This window comes from Scyliorhinus torazame, chromosome 1, assembly GCF_047496885.1.
Source record: "Scyliorhinus torazame isolate Kashiwa2021f chromosome 1, sScyTor2.1, whole genome shotgun sequence".
NCBI classification, from domain to species: domain Eukaryota; kingdom Metazoa; phylum Chordata; class Chondrichthyes; order Carcharhiniformes; family Scyliorhinidae; genus Scyliorhinus; species Scyliorhinus torazame.
Window position 1 is genome coordinate 58,143,112 of NC_092707.1, and position 14,466 is coordinate 58,157,577.

The 14,466-nt window shown below is 54.6% G+C and overlaps 1 protein-coding gene across 1 annotated transcript in view; it reads left to right on the forward strand.

The window, feature by feature from the left end:
* The window catches only part of cfap251 (cilia and flagella associated protein 251), a 276,809-nt gene that overhangs the window by 131,088 nt on the left and 131,255 nt on the right, over window positions 1-14,466 (forward strand). The window lies entirely within an intron of this gene.

Consider the following 14,466-nt stretch of genomic DNA (forward strand, 5'->3'; position numbering starts at 1 on the left):
TCGCCCCCTGGACTCCCGGATTTTCCGACACTCCAAAAATCGCCACCTCTGGACTTGCCGCCATCCTCATTTTTAGCGCCGTGGACATGACTTCCACAAATTCATGCCGGAATCCCCTAAGCTTCAGACATGCCCAAAACATGTGAACATGGTTTGCAGGCCCTCCTGCACACCTCACACACCTGTCCTCCACTCCAAAAAACATGCTCATCTAGGCCACGACATGTGTGCCTGATGAACCACCTTGAATTGTATCATGCTGAGCCTGGCACATGATGAGGACGCGTTGACTCTGCTCAGGGCATCCTCCCACAGACCCGCCTCTAACTCCTTTTCCAATTCATCTTCCCATTTACACTTTAGCTCACCTACTTGGGTTTCCTCCCACTCCATAAGTTTTTGATAGATTTCCGATACCTTCCCCTCCCCCTCTCCAGTTCGAGAAAATACCTTGTCCTGTATCCCCTGTGATGCTCCACTTCTCCAGCTTCCACCCTAAACACATTAAAGAAGCCATCCCCTATGGACAAGCGCTCCGTATACACAGGATCTGCTCAGACGAGGAGGAACGTAACAGACATCTACAGACGTTGAAAGATGCCCTCGTACGAACAGAATATGGCACTCGACTCATCGAGCGACAGTTCCAATGCGCCACAGCGAAAAACCGCACCGACCTCCTCAGAAGACAAACATGGGACACAACCGACAGAATACCCTTCGTCGTCCAGTACTTCCCCGGAACGGAGAAACTATGTCACCTTCTTCACAGCCTTCAACACGTCATTGATGACGATGAACATCTTGCCAAGGTCATCCCCACACCCCCACCACTTGCCTTCAAACAACCGCGCAACCTCAAACAAACCATTGTTTGCAGCAAACTACCCAGTCTTCAGAACAGTGACCACGACACCACACAACCCTGTCATGGCAATCTCTGCAAGACATGCCAGATCATCGACATGGATACCACTATTACACGTGAGAACACCACCCACCAGGTACGCGGTACATACTCGTGCGACTCGGCCAACGTTGTCTACCTCATACGCTGCAGGAAAGGATGTCCCGAAGCGTGGTACATTGGCGAGACCATGCAGACGCTGCGATAACGAATGAACGGACATCGCGCAACAATCACCAGGCAAGAATGTTCCCTTTCAGTCGGGGTACACTTCAGCAGTCAAGGGCATTCAGCCTCTGATCTCCGGGTAAGCGTTCTCCAAGGCGGCCTTCAGGACCCGCGACAACGCAGAATCGCCGAGCAGAAACTTATAGCCAAGTTCCGCACACATGAGTGCGGCCTCAACCGGGACCTGGGATTCATGTCGCATTACATTCATCCCCCACCATCTGGCCTGCGAAATCCTACCAACTGCCCTGGCTTGATACAATTCACACCTCTTTAACCTGGGGTTACCCCATCTCTGGATCTGTAAGGATTTAATCACCTGCTAATGGTCGCATTCCTAGCATTGTTTGGCATCTTTGAATTTGTCTATATATGTGTTTCTGGAACAGACCTCTTCATTCACCTGAGGAAGGAGCAGCGCTCCGAAAGCTAGTGACATCGAAACAAACCTGTTGGACTTTAACCTGGTGTTGTAAGACTTCGTACTATCACTGATAAGTCTATTTTCTTCCAAATGTGAATAGATCCTATCCCTCAGTATCTTCTCCAACAGTTTGCCTACCACTGACGTCAAGCTCACAGGGCTATAATTCCCTAGATTATCCCTGCTATCCTTCTTAAACAAAGGGACAACATTAGCAATTCTCCAGTCCTCCGGGACCTCACCCATGCTCAAGAATGCTGCAAAGATATCTGTTAAGGCCCCAGCTATTTCGTCCCTCGCTTCCCTCAGTAACCTGGGATAGATCCCATCCGGACCTGGGGACTTGTCCACCTTAATGCCTTTTAGAATACCCAAAACTTCCCCCTTCCTTATGCCGACTTGACCTAGAGTATTTAAACATCCATCCCTAGCCTCAACATCTGTCCCTCTCCTTGGTGAATGCCGATGCAAAGTACTCATTAAGAATCTCACTCATTTCCTCTGACTCCACGCATAAATTCCCTCTTTTGTCTTTGAGTGGGCCAATCCTTTCTCTAGTTACCCTCTTGCTCCTTATTTACAAATAAAAGGCTTTGGGATTTTCCTTAACCCTGTTAGCCAAAGATATTTCATGACCCCTTTTAGCCCTCTTTATTGCGCGTTTGAGATTTGTCCTACTTTCCCGATATTCCTCCAAAGCTTCATCAGTTTTAAGTCGCCTAGATCTTATGTATGCTTCCTTTTTCATCTTAGCTAGTCTCACAATTCCACCTGTCATCCATGGTTCCCTAAACTTGCCATTTCTATCCCTCATTTTCACAGGGACATGTCTGTCCTGCACTCTAATCAACCTTTCCTTAAAAGACTCCCACATTTGAAATGTGGATTTACCCTTAAACAGCTGCTCCCAATCCACATTCCCTAGCTCCTGCCGAATTTTGATGTACTTGGCCTTTCCCCAATTTAGCACTCTTCCTTTAGGACCACTCTCATCTTTGTCCATGAGTATTCTAAAACTTACGGAATTGTGATCGCTATTCCCAAAGTAATCACTGACTGAAACTTCAACCACCTGGCCGGGATCATTCCCCAATACCAGGTCCAGTATGGCCTCTTCCCGAGTTGGACTATTTACATACTGCTCTAAAAAACTCTCCTGGATGCTCCGTACAAATTCTGCTCCATCTACGCCTCCAACACTACATGAGTCCCATTCAATGTTGGGGAAGGGGCCAGCACGACCACCCTATTGCTCCTTCATTTTTCGATAATCTGTCTACATATTTGTACCTCTACTTCAGGCTCACTTTTGGGAGGCCTGTAGTAAAGTCCCAACAATGTTAGTGCACCCTTCCTATTCCTTAGCTCTACCCATATTGCCTCAGTGCTCGAATCTTCCATCGTGCCCTCCTTAATCACAGCTGTGATATCATCTCTGACCAGTAATGCAACTCCTCCACCCCTTTTACCTCCCTCTCTATCCCTCCTGAAGCATCTATACCCTGGGATGTTTAGTTGCCAGTCTTGCCCTTCCCTCAACCAAGTCTCAGTAATACCGATAACATCATATTCCCAGGTACTAATCCAAGCCCTAAGTTCATCTGCCTTACCTGCTACACTTCTCACATTAAAACAAGTGCACCTGACTTCTGGGTGCGGCTATGCAGAGCTAGGTCGCATATTCGGCAGCTCCTGCTTGGAACGGACTTTTGGGCTCTTTTACAGGGCCCCCACGGCATTTGTTTGACATTTCCCGGTGTGGGAAGAAGGCTGCAATATTCCCCCGACAGTGTCCCCCAGGAAGGGTATGTCTCTTGGTTGCCAGACACACGCAGAAACAGTAAAAGATTTGGCTGCAACTGCAGGATAAACAGGGCCTCTTCCAGCATGCAGGCGGGGGAAGGGCAAGCTTAAAGCTGCAAGCTGACCTGAGGGCCTGTATCAAAAGTGAATTCTAGCAGCAGAGGGAACAACTGTGAAAAGACCTCATCAAGGCCACTGAAGGGACTTCCGGTTGCGGTGATGCCTAGCTAGCCGCACGCTTCGGCGGCTCCAGCTCCGACGGACCTTCGGGCTCTTTTAAGAGCCCCAACGGGGAATTTTTCGACGACGCAACCCGGTGTGGGGCGTGTGAGAAGGGAGTCCCCCCCAAACGAAGGAGGAAAAAACCGGCGGCGGCGGCTGCAGCGCGAGGAATCGTCGACCAAAGGGTCAGAAAGAGAGAAGTACAAGATGGCGGCGGAGAAAGCGCAGGCGACATGGGGGCCTGAGCATGAAATTGTGAGACGGTGCGTGGAGCTGCTGAAGAGGGAGGTGCTGACCCCGTTGCTACAGGCAATTGAGGGGCTCAAGGAGACATTAAAGACCCAGGAGACAGAGCTCCGTGTGGTGGAGCAGAAGGTGACAGATATTGAGGACGAGATCCTGGGCCTGGCGGTTAAGACACAGACGCACGAGGCACTTCATAAAAAGTGTACTGAAAGGATCGAAGCCCTAGAAAATGGAGCGCGAAGGAAGAACCTTCGGATACTGGGTCTCCCTGAGGGTGTGGAAGGAGTGGACTGTGGAGCGTACGCAAGTACGATGCTGAGCTCACTGATGGGTGCTGAGGCCCCTACGGGTCCCTTGGAGGTGGAGTGGGCAAATCGGATTCCGGCGAGAAGACCAAAAGCGGGAGAACCACCCAGGGCGATAATCGTGCGATTTTACCGCCTTAAGGATAGAGAAGAGGTCCTGAGATGGGCTAAAAAGGTGCGGAGTAGCAGATGGGAGAATGCAGTGGTACGGGTATACCAGGCTTGGAGTGCGGAGGTGGCGAGAAGGAGGGCGAGCTTCAACCGAGCCAAAGAGGTGTTGCATAAAAGGAAGGTGAAGTTCGGGATGCTGCAGCCGGCAAGACTATGGGTCACGTATCAGGAGAGACACCATTATTTCGAGACGGCGGAGGAAGCATGGACCTTCATCAAAGAAGAGAAATTGGATCGGAACTGAGGGACTGATGCTGCAGGAAATGTTATTGTTAATGTTACGGTGGAAGTTAATTGAGAAGTAAACAGGGAAGGGGGGAGACATTGGGGAAATGTGGGCGCCGGTGAGGGGGGAAAGACGGGACATAGTTGGAGAATGGGGAAGGGGAGGGGGAGGGGAAAGGGAGCTGCGCCATAAGAGGCGGGTCAGGTAAAGGGATGTTCCCGCACCAGAAAGAATAAGGCGGGAAGACAGGCGCAAGTCGGATGGGAGTTCCCCACATGGGGGGGGGTCGAGGAGTGAGCAGGAGTAGCCGGGGTCAGTTGAAGTCAGCTGACTTACGGAAGTAATATGGGGGAGCAATCATGCTAGAAAGAGATCTAGCGGGGAGGGGGGGAGGGAGGGGGGGACAACTGGGTTGCTGCTGCGGAAATCCAAAAGGAAATGGCTAAAGAGTGGGTGGGCGGGGATGGTGTGCGACGCTGGGGGAGCGAGCGGGAGCGCGGAGGCGGGATATGGGACTGGCCTAGAGAAGGTAATGGCTAGTCGACACGGGAGGGGGGCAGGTAGCCCCCTAGTGAGGCTGATCACGTGGAACGTGAGAGGCCTGAACGGACCGATAAAAAGGGCCAGAGTGCTCGCGCATTTGAAAGGACTAAGGGCAGACGTGGTTATGCTCCAAGAGACGCACCTAAAGGTGGCGGACCAAGCTAGGCTAAGGAAAGGATGGGTGGGACAGGTGTTCCACTCAGGACTGGACGCAAAGAATAGAGGGGTGGCCATTTTGGTGGGGAAACTGGTCGCATTTGAAGCAAAGAACATCGTAGCAGATAGCGGAGGTAGATATGTAATGGTGAGTGGCAGGCTGGAGGGAATGGAGGTCGTGTTGGTTAACGTGTATGCCCCAAACTGGGACGATGCGGGATTTATGAGACGGATGCTGGGGCGTATACCGGACCTGGAGGTAGGAAACTTGATTTTAGGAGGGGACTTTAATACGGTGCTGGACCCGGGGCTAGATAGATCCAGCTCAAGGACCGGAAGAAGGCCGGCAGCGGCCAAGGTACTTAAGGGGTTTATGGACCAAATGGGGGGAGTGGATCCATGGCGATTTCTTAGACCTAGGGCTAGGGAGTTTTCCTTCTTCTCCCATGTCCATAAAGTGTACTCCCGGATAGATTTTTTTGTTTTGGGAAGGTCGTTGATCTCTAGGGTGGAAGAAGCTGAGTACTCAGCCATAGCGGTTTCGGATCATGCCCCACATTGGGTGGACCTGGAATTAGGAGAGGAAAGGGAGCAGAGAACACTCTGGCGATTAGATGTGGGACTGATGGCGGATGAGGGAGTGTGTGCAAGAGTGCGGGGGTGTATTGAGAGATATCTGGAGGTCAATGACGACGGCGAGGTCCCTGTGGGAGTGGTATGGGAAGCACTAAAAGCGGTGGTCAGAGGAGAGCTGATCTCCATTGGGGCCCACAAAAGGAAAACAGAGGCCAAGGAAAGGGAAAGGTTACTGGGGGAGATTTTAAGGGTGGATAGGGAATTTGCAGAGACCCCGGAGGAGGAATTGTACAGGGAGAGGAGACGACTCCAGACGGAATTTGACCTTCTGACCACCAGAAAGGCGGAGGTACTGTGGAGGAAGGCACAGGGGAGGAGGTATGAATATGGGGAAAAGGCGAGTCGCCTGCTGGCTCATCAATTGCGAAAGAGGGCAGCAGCGAGGGAGATAGGAGGAATTAGAGATGAAAGGGGAGACACGGTGCGAAGGGCAGGAAAGATAAATGAGGTGTTCAAGACCTTCTATGAGGAACTGTATAGGTCTCAACCCCCAGAGGGAGAGGAGGGGATGCGGCAGTTCCTGGACCAATTGAGGTTCCCGAAAGTGGAGGAGCGGGGGGTGGTAGGCCTGGGGGCACCGATTGGGGTGGACGAGGTTATTAAGGGACTGGGAAGCATGCAAGCAGGGAAGGCCCCAGGACCAGACGGGTTCCCGGTGGAGTATTACAGAAAATATGTGGACTTGTTGGCCCCGTTGATGGTGAGGACGTTCAATGAGGCCAGGAAAGGGGGGACTCTACCCCCGACGATGTCGGAGGCGACGATATCGTTAATTTTGAAGAGGGATAAAGATCCGTTGCAGTGCGGGTCCTAGAGACCCATTTCATTGTTGAACGTGGACGCCAAATTGTTGGCAAAGGTACTGGCATCGAGGATAGAGGACTGTGTCCCGGGGGTGGTGCACGAAGACCAGACAGGGTTCGTAAAAGGGAGACAAGTGAATGTTAACGTGCGACGACTATTAGGGGTGATAATGATGCCCCCAGTGGAGGGGGAGGCAGAGATAGTGGCGGCAATGGACGCAGAGAAGGCATTTGATAGGGTGGAGTGGGAGTATTTATGGGAAGTGTTAAGGAGGTTTGGGTTTGGGAACGGGTTTATTAGCTGGGTTAGACTTCTTTATGGGGCTCCAACGGCAAGCGTAGTTACAGGTCGACATAGATCGGAGTATTTCCGACTATATAGGGGAACAAGACAGGGATGCCCGCTGTCTCCATTGTTGTTCGCGTTGGCAATTGAACCTCTGGCCATGGCGTTGAGAGACTCCAGGAAATGGAGAGGGGTGATTAGAGGGGGAGAAGAACACCGAGTCTCGTTATATGCGGATGACCTATTGTTATACGTGTCGGACCCAGCGGGGGGAATGATAGAGGTTATGCGAATTTTGAGGGGGTTCGGGGATTTCTCGGGGTATAGGCTAAACATGGGGAAGAGTGAATTATTTGTGATACATCCAGGGGACCAGAGTAGAGAGATAGAAGGCTTGCCTCTAAGGAAAGTGGAAAGAAACTTCCGATACCTGGGGATTCAGATCGCTAGGAGCTGGGGAACCTTGCACAGACTTAATCTGACACGGTTGGTAGAACAAATGGAGGAGGACTTCAAGAGGTGGGACATGCAGCCTCTATCGCTGGCGGGCAGGGTGCAAGCAATTAAGATGATGGTCCTCCCGAGGTTCTTATTTGTATTTCAATGTCTCCCTATACTAATCACTAAGACCTTTTTTAATAAAATAGACAGGAGCATCACGAGCTTCGTGTGGGCAGGGAAAGTTCCGAGAGTAAGGAGGGGGTTCCTTCAGCGTAGTAGGGACAGAGGAGGCTTGGCACTACCGAACTTGGGCGATTACTATTGGGTCGCCAATGTGGCAATGATACGTAAATGGATGATGGAGGGTGAGGGAGCGGCGTGGGAAAGACTGGAGAGAAAGTCCTGTAAAGGGACGAGTTTAGAGGCGCTGGTGACGGCGCCGCTACCGATCTCACCTAAAAAGTTTACCACGAACCCGGTGGTGGCGGCAACATTGAATATCTGGGGACAGTGGAGGCGACAGAGAGGGGTGCGGGGAGCCCTGGTGGGGTCCCCAATCAGGAACAACCATAGGTTCGCCCCAGGAAGAATGGATGGAGGATTTCAGAGCTGGTTCCAGTTGGGAATTAGGAGGGTGGGAGATTTATTTATAGATGGGACTTTTGCGAGCTTGGGAGCATTGGAGGAAAAGTATAAGTTGCCCCGGGGAAATTTCTTGAGATATATGCAGGTGAGGGCGTTTACTAGACAACAGGTGAGGGAATTTCCGTTGCTCCCGACACAGGGGATACAGGACAGGGTGCTTTCAGGGGTGTGGGTCGGAGAGGGCAAGGTGTCAGAGATTTACCGAGAGATGAGGGAAGAGGGGGAGGAGTCGGTGGGCGAACTAAAAGGAAAGTGGGAAGAAGAACTAGGGGAGGAGATAGAGGAGGGTATGTGGGCTGATGCCCTAAGCAGGGTAAATTCCTCTTCCTCATGCGCCAGGCTTAGCCTGATTCAATTTAAGGTGCTACATAGAGCACACATAACGGGAGCAAGTTTGAGCAGGTTCTTTGGAGTGGAGGACAAATGTGGGAGGTGTGGCGGGAGCCCGGCAAACCACGCACATATGTTTTGGGCATGCCCGGCATTGGAAGGGTATTGGAAGGGAGTGACGGGAGTGATTTCGCGGGTGGTGAAGGCCCGGGTCAAACCAGGCTGGGGGTTAGCTCTATTTGGAGTTGCGGAAGAGCCGGGAGTGCAGGAGGCGAAAGAGGCCGACGTTGTGGCCTTTGCGTCCCTAGTAGCCCGGCGCAGGATCCTAATCATGTGGAAGGAGGCGAAACCCCCCGGACTGGAGGCCTGGGTAAATGATATGGCGGGGTTCATTAAACTGGAGCAGATAAAGTTTGCCCTGAGAGGATCGGCTCAAGGGTTCACCAGGCGGTGGCAGCCATTTCTCGACTACCTAGGGGAACGTTAGAGGGAAGACAGATGACCAGCAGCAGCAACCCAGGGGGAGGGGGGGGGGGAGGGGGGGGGGGGTTTAGTTTAGGTCAAAGATAAAGGGGTTTTGTTACTTGTGTATTGTTTAAAATTTCTGTATTGTTATTGTTGCGTTTGCTTTGTAAGAGGGGAAAAATTGTTGTTTGGGAAAAAATTTTCAATAAAACATTTATAAAAAAAAAAAAAAACAAGTGCACCTCAGACCACCTGTCCCTTTGCGTTCATCATCTCTTCCCTGTCTACTCTTCCCCTTAGTCACATTGAGTTTATTATCTAGTACCTTACTGGCTTTAGTTGTTGCCTCTTTACTGACCTCTAACTTCCTAATCAGGTTCCCATCCCCATGTCACATTAGTTTAAAACCTCCCCAACAGTGTTAGCAAAAGTACCCCCTCGGACATTGGTTCCAGTCCTGCCCAGGTGTAGACCATCCGATTTATAATGGTCCCACCGCCCCCAGAACCGGTTCCAATGTCCCAAAAATCTGAACCCCCCTCCCTCCTGAACCATCTCTCAAGCCACATATTCATTCTGACTATTCTTGAATTTCTACTCTGACTGTCTCGTGGCACTGGTAGCAATCTGAGATTACTACCTTTGAGGTCCTACTTTTTAACTTATCTCCTAACTCCCTAAATTCTGATTGTAGGACCTCATCCCGTTTCTTACCTATATCGTTGGTGCCTATATGCACCATGACAACTGGCTGTTCACCCTCCCCCTTCAGTATGTCCTGCAGCCGATCTGAGACATCCCTGACCCGTGCACCCGGGAGGCAACATACCATTCGGGAGTCTCGTTTTCGACCACAGAAACGTCTGTCTACTCCCCTTACGATTGAATCCCCTATGACTATAGCCCTGCCAGTCTTTTTCCCATCCTTCTGTGCAGCAGAGCCAGCCACGGTGCCATGAGCCTGGCTACTACTGCCTTACCCTGGTGAGTCATCTCCCCCAACAGTATCCAAAATGGTATACCTGTTTTGGAGGGAGATGACTGCAGGGGACACCTGCACTGCCTTCCTGCTCTTTCTCTGCCTTTTGGTCACCCATTCCCTGCCTGCCTCACCAATCCTAATCTACGGTGTGATCAACTCACTGAACATGCTATCCACGACCTCCTCAGCATCGCGGATGTTCCAAAGTGAGTCCATCCGCAGCTCCAGAGCCGTCATGCAGTCTAACAGGAGCTGCAGCTGGACACACTTCCCGCACATGAAGGAGTCAAGGGCATCGGCCGCGTCCCTGAACTCCCACATTGAGCACGAGGAGCGTAACATTGGTCTCGGATCTCCTGCCATTTTTACACTTTACCTTAACTGATTACAAATATAATATCAAATAATGAATAAGTGAAAGGAATAAAGATTTTACTTACCAATCACAATACTTATCAAAACACGAAGAGTTACATTTCTCCCAGCTACTGCTAATTGCAGCACTTTCCTTACCAGCCAATCAGGTCACTGCTTTGCTGTGATGTCACTCTTCAAGGTAAGTTTTTAAAGAGGTAAACTTACATTCCCGACAGACACCTGGCCACTGCTCCCGCCGAAAATTTGAAGGCCGCTTCTCTGGCAGCTGTGTCCCCACCGCTCTCCTCGAGCTCTTTTATCCTGTGTCCCCGCCGCTCTCCTCGTGCTCTTTCACTGCATCCCCGCCGCTCTCCTCGCGCTCTTTCACTGTGTCCCCGCCGCTCTCCTCGTGCTCTTACACTGCATCCCCGCCGCTCTCCTCGCGCTCTTTCACTGCATCCCCGCCGCTCTCCTCACGCTCTTTCACTGCATCCCCGCCGCTCTCCTCGCGCTCTTTCACTGTGTCCCCGCCGCTCTCCTCGTGCTCTTTCACTGAGTCTCTGCCGCTCTCCTCGCGCTCTTTCACTGTGTCCCCGCCGCTCTCCTCGTGCTCTTTCACTGTGTCCCCGCCGCTCTCCTCCTGCTCTTTCACTGAGTCTCCGCCGCTCTCCTCGTGCTCTTTCACTGAGTCTCTGCCGCTCTCCTCGTGCTCTTTCACTGCATCCCCGCCGCTCTCCTCGCGCTCTTTCACTGTGTCCCCGCCGCTCTCCTCGTGCTCTTTCACTGAGTCTCCGCCGCTCTCCTCGTGCTCTTTCACTGCATCCCCGCCGCTCTCCTCGTGCTCTTTCACTGAGTCTCCGCCGCTCTCCTCGTGCTCTTTCACTGCATCCCCGCCGCTCTCCTCGCGCTCTTTCACTGCATCCCCGCCGCTCTCCTCGTGCTCTTTCACTGCATCCCCGCCGCTCTCCTTGTGCTCTTTCACTGCATCTCCGCCGCTCTCCTCGCGCTCTTTCACTGTGTCTTCGCCGCTCTCCTCCTGCTCTTTCACTGAGTCTCCGCCGCTCTCCTCGCGCTCTTTCACTGTGTCCCCGCCGCTCTCCTCGCGCTCTTTCACTGTGTCCCCGCCGCTCTCCTCGCGCTCTTTCACTGTGTCCCCGCCGCTCTCGTCGTGCTCTTTCACTGCATCCCCGCCGCTCTCCTCGCGCTCTTTCACTGTGTCCCCGCCGCTCTCCTCGTGCTCTTTCACTGAGTCTCCGCCGCTCTCCTCGCGCTCTTTCACTGCATCCCTGCCGCTCTCCTCGCGCTCATTCACTGTGTCCCCGCCGCTCTCCTCGTGCTCTTTCACTGAGTCTCCGCCGCTCTCCTCGCGCTCTTTCACTGTGTCCCCGCCGCTCTCGTCATGCTCTTTCACTGCATCCCCGCCGCTCTCCTCGCGCTCTTTCACTGTGTCCCCGCCGCTCTCCTCGTGCTCTTTCACTGAGTCTCCGCCGCTCTCCTCGCGCTCTTTCACTGTGTCCCCGCCGCTCTCCTCGTTCTCTTTCACTGTGTCCCCGCCGCTCTCCTCCTGCTCTTTCCCTGAGTCTCCGCCGCTCTCCTCGTGCTCTTTCACTGCATCCCCGCCGCTCTCCTCGCGCTCTTTCACTGCATCCCCGCCGCTCTCCTCGTGCTCTTTCACTGCATCCCCGCCGCTCTCCTTGTGCTCTTTCACTGCATCTCCGCCGCTCTCCTCGCGCTCTTTCACTGTGTCCCCGCCGCTCTCCTCCTGCTCTTTCACTGAGTCTCCGCCGCTCTCCTCGTGCTCTTTCACTGAGTCTCCGCCGCTCTCCTCGTGCTCTTTCACTGAGTCTCCGCCGCTCTCCTCGTGCTCTTTCACTGCATCCCCGCCGCTCTCCTCCTGCTCTTTCACTGAGTCTCCGCCGCTCTCCTCGTGCTCTTTCACTGTGTCTCCGCCGCTCTCCTCGTGGTCTTTCACTGCATCCCCGCCGCTCTCCTCGCGCTCTTTCACTGTGTCCCCGCCGCTCTCCTCGTGCTCTTTCACTGAGTCTCCGCCGCTCTCCTCGTGCTCTTTCACTGCATCCCCGCCGCTCTCCTCGCGCTCTTTCACTGTGTCCCCGCCGCTCTCCTCGCGCTCTTTCACTGTGTCCCCGCCGCTCTCCTCGCGCTCTTTCACTGCGTCCCCGCCGCTCTCCTCGCGCTCTTTCACTGTGCCCCCGCCGCTCTCCTCGTGCTCTTTCACTGCGTCCCCGCCGCTCTCCTCGCGCTCTTTCACTGCATCCCTGCCGCTCTCCTCGCGCTCATTCACTGTGTCCCCGCCGCTCTCCTCGTGCTCTTTCACTGAGTCTCCGCCGCTCTCCTCGCGCTCTTTCACTGTGTCCCCGCCGCTCTCGTCATGCTCTTTCACTGCATCCCCGCCGCTCTCCTCGCGCTCTTTCACTGTGTCCCCGCCGCTCTCCTCGTGCTCTTTCACTGAGTCTCCGCCGCTCTCCTCGCGCTCTTTCACTGTGTCCCCGCCGCTCTCCTCGTTCTCTTTCACTGTGTCCCCGCCGCTCTCCTCCTGCTCTTTCCCTGAGTCTCCGCCGCTCTCCTCGTGCTCTTTCACTGCATCCCCGCCGCTCTCCTCGCGCTCTTTCACTGCATCCCCGCCGCTCTCCTCGTGCTCTTTCACTGCATCCCCGCCGCTCTCCTTGTGCTCTTTCACTGCATCTCCGCCGCTCTCCTCGCGCTCTTTCACTGTGTCCCCGCCGCTCTCCTCCTGCTCTTTCACTGAGTCTCCGCCGCTCTCCTCGTGCTCTTTCACTGAGTCTCCGCCGCTCTCCTCGTGCTCTTTCACTGAGTCTCCGCCGCTCTCCTCGTGCTCTTTCACTGCATCCCCGCCGCTCTCCTCCTGCTCTTTCACTGAGTCTCCGCCGCTCTCCTCGTGCTCTTTCACTGTGTCTCCGCCGCTCTCCTCGTGGTCTTTCACTGCATCCCCGCCGCTCTCCTCGCGCTCTTTCACTGTGTCCCCGCCGCTCTCCTCGTGCTCTTTCACTGAGTCTCCGCCGCTCTCCTCGTGCTCTTTCACTGCATCCCCGCCGCTCTCCTCGCGCTCTTTCACTGTGTCCCCGCCGCTCTCCTCGCGCTCTTTCACTGTGTCCCCGCCGCTCTCCTCGCGCTCTTTCACTGCGTCCCCGCCGCTCTCCTCGCGCTCTTTCACTGTGCCCCCGCCGCTCTCCTCGTGCTCTTTCACTGCGTCCCCGCCGCTCTCCTCGCGCTCTTTCACTGTGTCCCCGCCGCTCTCCTCGTGCTCTTTCACTGAGTCTCCGCCGCTCTCCTCGTGCTCTTTCACTGCATCCCCGCCACTCTCCTCGTGCTCTTTCACTGAGTCTCCGCCGCTCTCCTCGTGCTCTTTCACTGCATCCCCGCCGCTCTCCTCGCGCTCTTTCACTGCATCCCCGCCGCTCTCCTCGCGCTCTTTCACTGTGTCCCCGCCGCTCTCCTCGTGTTCTTTCACTGCATCCCCGCCGCTCTCCTCGTGCTTTTTCACTGCATCCCCGCCGCTCTCTTCGTGCTCTTTCACTGAGTCTCCGCCGCTCTCCTCGTGCTCTTTCACTGTGTCCCCGCCGCTCTCCTCGTGCTCTTTCACTGTGTCCCCGCCGCTCTCCTCGCGCTCTTTCACTGTGTCCCCGTCGCTCTCCTCGCGCTCTTTCACTGTGTCCCCGCCGCTCTCCTCGCGCTCTTTCACTGTGTCCCCGCCGCTCTCCTGGCGCTCTTTCACTGCGTCCCCGCCGCTCTCCTCGCGCTCTTTCACTGTGTCCCCGCCGCTCTCCTCGTGCTCGTTCACTGCATCCCCGCCGCTCTCCTCGCGCTCTTTCACTGTGTCCCCGCCGCTCTCCTCGTGCTCTTTCACTGAGTCTCCGCCGCTCTCCTCGCGCTCTTTCACTGCATCCCTGCCGCTCTCCTCGCGCTCATTCACTGTGTCCCCGCCGCTCTCCTCCTGCTCTTTCACTGAGTCTCCGCCGCTCTCCTCGTGCTCTTTCACTGAGTCTCCGCCGCTCTCCTCGTGCTCTTTCACTGCACCCCCGCCGCTCTCCTCGCGCTCTTTTACTGTGTCGCCGCCGCTCACCTCGTGCTCTTTCACTGAGTCTCCGCCGCTCTCCTCGTGCTCTTTCACTGCATCCCCGATGCTCTCCTCGTGCTCTTTCACTGAGTCTCCGCCGCTCTCCTCGTGCTCTTTCACTGCATCCCCGCCGCTCTCCTCGCGCTCTTTCACTGCATCCCCGCCGCTCTCCTCGCGCTCTTTCACTGTGTCCC